Genomic DNA, 12,096 nt, shown 5'->3' with positions numbered 1-12,096 from the left:
CACATAAAAAAGATATTTGGGGCTCTCGATAATTTCTGAAGATGTGAAGGGGTCCCCAAGACCAAAAAGTTTGAGGACACTGCCTTAGAGTAATCTTTCTTGTTTCTTTTTTTTTCCCCCTGTGTGCCTACCACTTCTTTATTTCTCTAAACCCCATTTAATCTCAATTCTGTCCTTTTCTCCCAATCAAGAAATGCCTTATCTGGAACTTTATGACCCTTATCTGCTCTACATACTTGGCAAATCTCTATCTGGTACCCCCTTCCTCCTGCGGCCTACGGTGCAGTGTTACCACTCCAACTGTGGTCAAGCACGGAAATAAGTATCAGTATCACTTGAAAAAGCCTCTAACAGATGTAGAATCTCCACAATTAAAAATTTTTCTTAAAAAAAAAAAAAAAGCAGAATCTCAGGCCCCAGCCCCACTACATCAGAATCTGCGTTTCAACAAGATCTCCAGGAGACTGTCCTGCACATTCACATTGGAGAAGCAGGGGATTTATGCATCTCCCTAATTATTGTGAATTTCTAGGAAGTACACTAGTCCCTTTACTTTGTTGCGCGGCTCATAAGGAGGGCACGGGCGATGAGCACCGGATGGTGTATGGTGGTGTTGAACGACTGAATTGTACAGCTGGAGCTAATATTACACTGTATGTTAACTAACTAGAATTCAAATAAAAACTTAAAAAAAACCCCAATATACTTTTTATAATAATCATTCACTGAAACATGCTCACCCATTGTTATGAACTCGTTTCTGGCGATTAACAAAACAACAAAAGCCAAACAGCCTACATTCCAAAGAATCTTTCCACCCCACAGCAAAGACAATACAACAGTAATAATAACGGTAGCTAACATTTCAAAACATGCTTTCTGCGGGCCGGGTACTGTGCCGAGGACTTCATGTCACAATCTTATAAGGTAGGTCCTACTATTATTATTCCCACTTTAGAGATAAGACAGCTGGGGCTCAGAGGTTAAGAAAGTGATAAAGTGGGATAAGCCAGGATGTCTGCCTCTAAAACCCAGGAAGTGATGAAGGCCAAGAGATGGATAAAGAGATTTAAAAGAATCTTGAGGAAGGAGCCTGTTAGTTCTCTGAGGGCAAGATTACATCTCAGTCTGGGATTCACCCAGAGCACTAGCTCAGTACCTGCACGTTTAGGAACTCAGTAGGCATTTATCAGACTGAAACCATGTGAGTGGAGTAAGGGTAACCTATCAACCTTACTAAGAGTATCCTAAAAATAAATTTTTATTTATAATTAAAATGATTTAATTTTTACTCTAGATTTTACCAATCCAATAGTCCCTAACTCCATTAAAGATATGATAGAACTGAGTTAAAAATGCTTCTCTCTGGTATTTTATACATGGAGTCCGTTCTCTGACCCAGGGCTCTTATTCCATAGCACACAGAGGAAAGGTCATCAGGAGACAGAGGGACAAGAAATGAACTAAAATGGTGAAAGCCACTTGGAAATCCTGAAAGAAGCTGATGCTTGCTCTGGGTAAAGAAAGGAAGTCATGGAATGTCTCCCTTGTCCACAATGAGCAAGGGATGAAAGGAAATGTTGGTTAGAGGCCCCCCCACAGGACACATACCTGGAGCAGATAGAGAAAAGCAAAGTAGTAACTGGAGAGTCAGCCCATTGCTGAGCAGTACCCCTGGAGGCTTCCATCACCAGGTGTCTTGCCACCTTTAGTCCTTGAACTTCCCCTCCTACACCTCCCATCAGTCCCTTCCCAATGATTTAGAGTTGGGGTCAGCTCCACCCTCTCACTTTCTGACAACTTCACATGGCGCTATAACCACATTTTCTTCTAGAACATTCCAGGAAAGGGTTCTGTGGTTCTACTAACACGACTCTACGTGCCTGTTAGGGACTGAACATGGTTTCCTGTGCCAGCCATCTTGTAGACCTTGTACGACCCTCACATATACTATCATTTATATGAGAAAAAGAATCCTGGTAACAAAGAAACAACAGACCCAAACCAGTTTCCCAAACAAGCCATTTACAGGATGGAGATCTACCTTTACCATATTTCAGAGGTGCCAATTCAGTTTTATATGAAGACTTCTTCAAATAACATTGAGGGAGAAAAATAATCAACTAACAATGTTCCTCATGATACTGAGCAAGAATCCTTTTGAGGATTAAATTCAATCATATTCAAGAGGAAATCTATGGAAAGCTAAACAAAAAGAAAAAAATGAAAGTTCACACGTGGTAAATATCATCTCCCCTCTTAGGTACAAAGAAGAATGTTTTGGAGTTGGGAGTTATCCTGTTCTCTTGCTTTCTGACCATTCCACATGGAATGCTGACCATGTGTGATTTTTTTTTTTTTTTTTTAAGTAGGCTCCATGCCCACAACCCTGAGACCAAGACCTGAGCTGAGACCAAGAATCGGACGCTTAACCCACTGAGCCACTCAATGAGTGCCCCAATCACGTGTGATTTTCTAACAGTCAGATGATTTGATTTTTCCAATGAAGTGTTTGAATATGAAGCTTTTATTACACTGTTTTGCATCTAAGGGTTTTAACAGGGAAATGCAATATATAAATTATAAGGATAGTTGTTGACTACCTTCACATTTATGAAAGCGAACTGAGTACATTACCTGCGTCAGACTTGAGGCACAAAATTTATGAACCACCCACATTCTAGCTTTTGAAAAGCTAATGTTTCTCCTCCTCTAACCAGATTAACAGATGGAGAACACTGAGAAGTCACCTAAAGACATTTTTGAAAATTTCAAGCATGTTTTGCTTAACAGTTCATGTCACACTTTATAATTCTAGCAGAAGGCCTGGGACTGACACTGGAATGACTATGGCCCCAGGATGTTGCCGTTGCGTGCAGCTGTAACAGGCAAGACCAGCACGATGTGAGTTTCTTCTACCATAACGGTTTCATGTGTATGTGGCAGCTGAGTCCACTGACACACAGAGCAGGAGTCCCCGAGTCCAGTGCCTTGAGCTAGGAAGGAAAGGACCCACCTAAATGGAGGCCACTGACTAGGGCCTCTTTGGCACTCACACTCAGTGTTGTGAGATTCCTGGATTGACAAGAGAAATGAGAAACCTGTATTTTTAAGTAAGAAAAGCTCCCAATTTCTAAGCATTGGCATCTAATTCAAAGTTTTCTAAAACATTGTTTGCCGGACCAAACCTGTCTGTGGGTTGTCTGTGTACTCTCCAGCACTGCCTATGTGTGATCTCTGAAGATTTCCTGGCATTATACGGCCTCTGCATTGCCCTAAAGTTAAGGTCATATCTTTTTCTCTTATATTCGACATAGCTCCTAAGAAAATCCTGTGTGTTTGGTAAGCAATGTCTCTCAAACACAGGTAAGAAAAACATGGCGATTACCAATATCCCTGCTTGTCTGTTCCTAAGCTTGGAGCAAAAGGAATAACCCCATCTCTATCTGCCAAGTTCCCTGAACTATCTTGCCCTTCAGAGCTGAGCCACACTGCTAAATGTTAAGCTTAACTGTGTCTTCATCATGTTTTCCTTCCCTTTCCACACTAATTCCCCGTCTCAGCTGGGTTTGTGATTTCAGACCCCTCCCCGCAGGGTCAGGCCCACATCTAGGTTTCCTCATCTCTACAACAAACATTTTGGATGAAGGTAACCCCCAAACCATCTTGAGCCCCGCCACCCGGCAACACATTCTGTTCATTTATCAATTCTCAGAATACCTGCAAATGTAAGATGTCCTTCTTGAAAAATATGAACATGGTAATTTCTGCAAATATCCTCTCACATCTCCTCTGTGTTACAGATATTAAGGAATTACCTATGAAGACACCTGTGCTGGGCTGAGTTGTAACCCCACCCCCATTTATACCCACCCAGAACCTCAGGATTTGCAGATGTAGTCAGCTAAGGTGAGGTCATACTGGATTAGGAGGGCCCTAAACCCAAGGACCGGTGTCCTAATAAGAAGGCCATGGGAAGACACAGGCAGAGATTGCAGTGCTGGGGCAACAGGCCACAGAGTACCAAGCATTGCCAGGAACCACGGGAAGCTTGGGAGAGGCAAGCAAGGGAGCTTCGGAAGGAGCCCTCAGAAGCAGCGCGACCTGGTGACACTTTGATTTTGGACTTTTAGAACCACAAGAATAAATTTCTGTTGTTCGAAGCCACCGAGTACACGGCAATTTGTTACAGTAGCCCTAAGAAACAAATAAAACATCTAAACATCTACTCATCTTCTTTGCTTGGAAACTTAGGCTGCCCTGGACCTGGGGTGGGCCTTATCTTTTCACACCAACTGAAGTACTGACATGTGCAAAATGAAACGAAGAATACACAGACCCATCCATGTAAAAGGCACTCTTCATACGGTGGGGGCTGCGTCCATGGCAATAAGAATCTGTAGGTCAGCTATCTGAGGTCTCAGACTGATTCTCATTTATTTCTAGGTCTCAGGCACCTACCACAGAACACAGAATAGGCTGTTACAAAATGACTGGCATATGTATGTATATATGAAGTAACAAATCAAAGAAAAAATGGATGAAATAATGAACAAAATTATGATGAGCAAATTCACAAACCCCTGAACTGTTATTAACTTACATGGATAATACTGCTCAGTGAAAATCAACGTAAAGTTACAGATCTATTTCAGTTCCCCATGGATGTGGGTAAGTTCAAGCTGGCTGACGCTCTGGATGTTTCTGTAGCATCTTGGCTTTTAAAATCATAAGCCTGGGGGCACCTGGATGGCTCAGTCTGTTAAGCATCTGCCTTTGGCTCAGGTCATGATCCCAGAGACCCAGGATCGGGTCCCACATTGGACTCCCTCCTCAGTAGGGAGTCTGTTTCTTTCTTTGCCCCTCGCCCTGCTCATGCACGTGCCCACGTTCTCTCTCTCTCCTCAAATAGAATTTTTTTAAAAAAGTCATAAGCCCCTATGTATTTATTTTTTTAAAGAAATTATTTATTTATTAGAGAGCGAGAGAGAGGCATAAGCAGTGGGGGGAGGGGCAGAGAGAGAGGGAGAAGCAGACTCCCCACTGAGCAGGGAGCCTGATGCGGGGCTCAATCCCAGGACCCTGAGATCATGACCTGAGCCCAAGGCAGAGGCTTAACCAACTGAGCAACCCAGGCACCCCTCTCCATGTATTTATTAATTTAAGGTTCTTCTGTGAGGATAATGAATTTAGGCAGATAGTGCATGATGAAAGTTGACCAAAATTCTTCAAGTCGCCAGTAGTACTTTTGTCTCTAGGGGCCCACTGAGTCACAATCCCAGCAGCTATATGCCCTCCGTCAAGGGCAGGAGAGCATCTCCTCGCACCTCTGGGAGCACCTGACCCAGGCGCACCCTTCTCTTTCTAAGTAGCCACTCTGCTCACACTAGTCTCTCCCAGAAACTAACTTGCCCAAACTGGAAAAAGAAGTTTTTCCTTTCTTTTCCTTTTTTTAAAAATTTATTTATTTTAGAGAGAGCATAAGCAGGAGGGGCAGAGGGAAAGGGAGAGAGAATCTCAAACAGACTCAAACAGCCTGATGTGGGGTTCGATCTCATGACACTGAGATCGCTATCTGAGCTGAAACCAAGAGTCGGATGCTTAACTGACTACACCACCCAGGCGCCCCAATTTTTATTTTCAAAATGCCAGTAAAGCAGAGAAAAGAGTGGGGGGAAATTACAAATTAAACTTCTTTAGTGATTAATTGAAAAGAAAAGAAGAAAAAAAGAGATTCTTTACTTTTTAACACCTCTAAGGGCAATGCCTTCCTCAGATCTCCATCTGATGCCTATTCAGTCCCCAGCACAGGTAACTTCAAGTACCTGACTGTCCACATCCCTATCAACTGAAGTTTCCTCCTCTGAGCATCCTCTACCCCACAGCCCTCTGGCCCCTCACAGTCCCTTCCTGGTGCATTTGAATCTATCTGTTGTCTTGTGCTCACTACCAGACTATTAGACTTTTGCTACCATTCATTTCATTATATTTATCTTTTTTGTTTCCTAAAGTATAATACTTTAAAATGAAAGAGCAACCAAAAACTATCTTGAACATTTAAGGGAATATTTTTTTTCTTGTCTAGAACTTTCCAAAATACCTAATTGAGCAAAATCATTTTCTTCCCTAAGTTCATGGGGTAAGATAAGAAATATTTTTATATGTCTTACCCCCAGGGTACGAAAATCTAATTTGGAAACCACATCATCTACCCCAGAACACAGTGTGTCCAAGCTATTCTGGAAACATCTCACTCCTGTCACATCATGGAACTCTCAACTGAGAAGACAAGACAGGAAGGCTAGTGAATCACCAAAGGGTATTTAAGAGATTAAAATTAATCCAGTAGGGCAAACCAGCTGAAAATAAGGCCTTTCCTATATCCTGGAATTAGTTTTTTAAGGGATCGGAGCTTTTGAAAAGCAATTTAAAAATCATTTATAGTTGAAATTACCAGAAAACAAGCGACAAAGAATGAACATTTAAACGAAGTTTCTGGAAGAGTTAATAGTATAAACTTATCCAAAGTTCTAGCCCTCTTAAGCTAGCTAAAGCCAGAAATAAGAAGAGTTGCCAATTATGTCGACATAATTAGGTTGGTGCCTTGGCTTTCCCCCTCACCAGCTATCCAGCTTGCCAAAGAGGTCCACTTTGCTTGCCTTAATACTGGAAACCAATCAATGCATGACATCAAAGGATTCAAACTCTCGAGCAACATGGATCAATCTGCAACGCAAGGTGAAGCGTAAAGGCAAATGTCATCGAAACAGCCCTTTTCCTTGGCACGGGCCTTTCTGACTTGCAGACCTATAGCCTCAAACACAAGGAATGTTTGTGGCAGACTGAATGACCAGCCCCCATTCTCCATCGCTCCTAGGAGCCTGGAATATAAATCATCCTATCCAGGTGCTCTTCACAATTATGGTTTACAAGCAACTTGTGTTTACTTTTTCTGTTTCTATAGGTTTGCTTGATGTAGCAACCCTCAGAGACCATTCAAGTTTATCATCCAGCTCCAGCTACCCAACCAGCAACGAGATAGCACTTATGCAGCCTTTTATTATGTCTTACGTTCTCTTTGAAGGGGTTCGTATCCACACATAATGAAGACTTGGCTCCTGCCTTCACGGAGCTCTATGTCTAAACGGAAAGTTTCAAGTGAGGTCACAAACTGCTGAGGCGAACATGATAAAAGAAATCTGAAAACATTCTCTTGGGTAGCGAGAAAGGACTTTCAATAACTCAGAGGGTCTTGAAAGGTTTCACAGAGGAAATAACATTTGAGCTACATCTCAATTTTTTATAAGAACAGAAAAATCCAGGGCACCTGGCTGGCTCAGCCGGTTAAGCTTCTGCCTTTAGCTCAGGTCATAATCTCAGGGTCCTGGGATCGAGTCTTGCGTCAGGCTCCCTGCTTGCAGGGAGCCTGCTTCTCCCTCTGCTCGTGTTCTCTCTCGCCATCTCTCTCTCTCTCTCAAATAAATAAAATCTAAAAAAAAAAAAAGGGATGGAAAGATCCTCTAAAATATAATTTTCCATTTTCCAGATTCTCAAGGTAACTACCACACACACCCAGCTGAAGATTAAATCTCACATATTCAGGCTCTGGAGGTCACATACCTATGTCTCAAGACTATGGTACAGTGGAAAAACACGGGATGCTGTGTCTGAATACATTGGTTCAAGTCCCACTACGGCCACACGAGTACGAGAAAGTAGCATGAACAAGATTCTATGGACACATAGTAGGCCCACAGAATTTCACTGTGTCTTTCCTATAACTGTTTTTTCAGCCTCACCTATTCCGAGGCAACTGTGTCAATTATGTTATAAAATATGTCCCCAACATCAAAATCAGACGTTGACTGAGCTGTAACATCAAATGATGTACTGACTACATCAGGGCCATTTGGGGATATGTAGATGGCCTCCAGTTTTATTTAGTTAATCATTATTTATTTACTAAGTTCACCTGCTGTATTTCAGGCATTGACAATACAAATACAAAGATGAAGACAGACCAATCCCTGCCCGTAGGGTGCAGAAAGTCCTAACTAAAATCAGAGTCCAAGGGGCGCCTGGGTGGCTCAGTTGGTTAAGCGACTGCCTTCGGCTCAGGTCATGATCCTGGAGTCCCGGGATCGAGTCCCACATCGGGCTCCCTGCTCGGCAGGGAGCCTGCTTCTCCCTCTGACCCTCCTCCCTCTCATGCTCTCTGTCTCTCATTCTCTCTGTCTCAGATAAATAAATAAAATCTTTAAAAAAAAATTTAAAAAAATTAAAAAATAAAATAAAATAAAATCAGAGTCCAAAATATAGGCAACTCATAATTAAGGAAGAAGCAAATTTTTCTATCCCACTGCTGCAGTGATAATGGTGATCACTAATAATAATAAACACTAATATTTATTAAACTCTTGGTATATGCCAGCCATTGTTCTAAGAGCCCTTTGAAGATGCTCTCACTGAATCCTCACAATTGATCTATGCCAGACCCTATTATCATGCCCAGTTTACACATGATAGGCTATGTGAACTGCCTGCCTCTAACCAAGCTGAGATTCAAACTCAGGAAGTTCAGTCTAGAGCCCATGTTCTCAATGATAAGTTAATGATGCATAAGGCCCAAAGTCACACCATCTAGATTTTGTTTTCTCTGTGTATATCCTGCCTTTGTCCACATTAGTAATGAACCTAATGTCGGCATGGCTAGTCCACAAGATCCACCCAGTTTCATACTCTGTATCTTTGATTTTAGTAAGCCCCAATTAAACCTAAGTTACATGTTGGTACCAACAAGGCACTGAAACCTGTACCCAGGAAGCATCAGCATGTATCTTTCAAAAGTTTTCATGAAACAAACATAAACCAGCAGGTGACTAACAGAGAGACGACACACAATCTGACCAACCTACACTTATCTGAGTCACCGTGCTTACCTGGGGCCACGGAGGGAACCGTATTTCTGGCAAAATGCTAACAGATCACAAGTTCTCACCTTCAAATACCAAAATGGGATGCAACCCTTTCTTTTAGAATCAGGGTCAAGGCATTTCTTTGAACTTTGGTAAACTCCTATGAAACTCAGTGATTTCACGGATGCTGTTCTTTTTCCTAATCGGCTCTTGTTTTCTCAGAGGACAGACTACACAGGAGGAAAAGAGAAGCAACATATTGTATACATTGATTGATGGTGCAAAAAAAAAGTTACCAAAATGCTGGAGGGGGCAATTCAGAAAGAAAGAGAACGAGAAAGAAGTCAATCTCTGGGTTAGGCAGTACATTTTATTTTATAAATAGCAGTCTAACTTGGAAAGGATGCCCCGAAGGTAGAAATGAGTCTGTTCTATTTTTCTCGGCTCCCCAAAGCACAGTCTGCAATCCAAAGATAACTGTGTCATGATTTAGTCATAAAACACACACCACTGTGATGGGTATTTACTTAACACACAGCAGATAAGCAAATATACACACTCGGCAATGCAGACTAGTATGCATGTACTATGTGTAATGGCGATACATACAAGCATCTTGCAAAACTTTGCTCTTATTTCTTCTTTTCTTTCAACAGTTAGCATTTGTGTTTATCATATACATAAACATGCATATACTATATGAAATGTATCATAAACACTGATTTTACCATTGTAAGTGAAACATACAATGCTTCATTTAAACTGCTCCTGATCATTGTAAACACGAACGGTATGTTTCAACGGACAGACAGAAACCAAGAGAAATACAAATGCTGAAAATTCGATGATTTTATTTTACTCGCTAATTTATGTGGCGGTCACTACCTGAAACTCGGAAGTGTGATCCTGAAGTAAAGAGGTTTCGTTTCAGTAGGAGTTCACAACTGGCTATGAGGAAATTCCAAAAGAATTCCCCAAAACTATTGATATTAATATTTTGAGACCTTGCAGCATGCTGAAATAAGTACAGAGATCCCAAAGTGACCATATGTTGAACAACAGCACACGTCTGGGGGCGCCTGGATGGCTCAGTCGGTTAAGTGGCCGGCCGACTCCTGATTTCAGCTCAGGTCACGGTCTTAGGGTCACAGGGTTGAGCCCCGTGTCAGGCTCCGTGCTCAGTGGGGAGTCTGCTTGGGATTCTCTCTCTCTCTCTCCCTCTTCCTCTGCCCCTCACCCTCGTGCTTTCTCTCTAATAAATAAATCTAAAAAAAAAAAAAAATAGTACAGATTTGGTTCTTAAGCATGTTTTTAAAAAACTCAATCTCGCTGCTTTAGAGTCACAGCTAACACACTCTTTTGAGCGTATCTGACTCAAAATGTCTATCCTTAGCCACCCATTAAGGGACATCACCATATTGTCAATCTTCCTTTAAAACGTGAAGGTCTTCAAAACTGGCTTTAAGAGAGGAGAATGAACGTATCCTCTCCCCTTGTGTCAAGAAAGCTCTAACTCAGTTCCCATGATGTGCCAAGCACCAGAAAAACACAACAGAAAGTGATGCCAGGCCACTGAGCGAAGGAGCAGTGAGCAGAGGGGAGCCCAGGAAGGTGTCCCAGAGAGAGTCAGAGTGAGCAGAGTACGTGTGTTCAGCCTGCATTCCATGCTCCCCACAGACCCTTACTGACACCCACACTCAACCAGAGAAGGGGCTGTGGACAGAAACGATCCAAACACTCAGCGGTGAGGGAATCATTAAACAAACCATGGAGCTTGAATATTTTGAGAACTTGCCGCATGCTGAATTAAGTACAGAGGGTGGAAAAGCATGCCTGATACTTAAAAAACCTGAGGTAAAAAAGCACTGCGTCCTCATATGTGCTGCTCTACAAAATACATACGTAAGAGGAAAAAGCAAACCATTTGTAAAACTCTCTCTTGTAATTTTTTTCTTGTTTTACCTTTTTATTGCGGAGAATATTAAAGGATACAAAATTAGAGAGAACAGAATATGAAACCATTATGTACCTATCTTTAACAATTATCAGCTTAGGGGCAGTTTGGTTTCTTTCTTTTTTTTTTTTTTTAATCTCCACCTCTATTATTTCGGAGAAAATCCCATACACAATATTATTTATATTAGTATACATTTTATTACATTATATCTATTATACTATTATATATTAGTATGTATCTCTAAAAGATAAGGATTCTTTAAAAATATCATTATCATAAAATTTGGGTAAATCTTAAAATTTATTATAAAGGTGGGTATATGCCTAAAATGTTTTCTGAAAGGAAATATTTAAAAAAAAAAAAAAAAAAGAAGAAGAAGAAGAAGACAACAGTGGCCATCACTGGGGAAAGGGGCTAGAGTGAGGAACAGGGGAGACTTTACTGTTCATTTAATACCATGCAGTAAAATTTGAAATCTGCCTCCAACAGAAAGCACCGTGCCTGGGAGAGCAGTGGGAAGACTGTCAGGACGGGAGGAAGACAATGAGGTCTTGGTGGCACTGCTAAAAACAGCAAGTGGAGTTTGGCTGGGAGAGACTCAAGGAGTCCTTGATGTAGATTCCAATACAGGGTCCATCCGCTATAGGATATGAATCCTCTCAATGGGTAAAAGGTAATAGCTGTGAATTCAGTAACATTACTAAACATAATTATGCTTCCAGTAATGTGCAGGTCTAGACATTTATGAGATGAAATGGACTCATCTCAACCTCCCTACTGCCATCTCCAGCTACAGCGGGCTGATGAAATCCATCAGCTAAAGTAACGCGATTTTAAAGGGCACTTCAAAAACACGGTTTGGTTTTTTTTAAACAAGTTAATGTCTTCACTTTCTCCTTCTCTTTTCCTTATCTAGAGTCCTTGTAATTTCTCCGCCTCATAGGTTGCAGAAATGTTATTTCCTTCCATGGTGGTGCTGTTATATTTACAACACATTAACAGGGTCTTGGAACCCACTATGGTAGGAGCTGGGTTACTCGGTTACGTTAGAGAAATAAGCCTTTGTGAGTGCTTGTTTACACTGAATTTAGATACAACCAAGTGCTCCGCGTGTTTTAATCTTATCATCAGTATACTGGGGGAGCTATGAGAAGATGCACTTGAAAGTAGCTGGCTTTTAGAACCCTGTTCATTTCTGTCCGAACTGTGATTCCTCTGACAAAT

The 12,096-nt window shown here is 41.5% G+C and overlaps 1 protein-coding gene across 19 annotated transcripts in view; it reads right to left on the bottom strand.

The window, feature by feature from the left end:
- APBB2 (amyloid beta precursor protein binding family B member 2) overlaps positions 1-12,096 on the bottom strand; it is a 380,935-nt gene that overhangs the window by 187,870 nt on the left and 180,969 nt on the right. The gene's annotated exons all lie outside the window — the stretch shown is intronic.

This window comes from Leptonychotes weddellii, chromosome 2 (assembly GCF_054177405.1).
Source record: "Leptonychotes weddellii isolate Sample4059 chromosome 2, ASM5417740v2, whole genome shotgun sequence".
Taxonomy (NCBI): Eukaryota; Metazoa; Chordata; class Mammalia; order Carnivora; family Phocidae; genus Leptonychotes; species Leptonychotes weddellii.
This window is presented reverse-complemented; position numbering and strand designations above follow the sequence as displayed.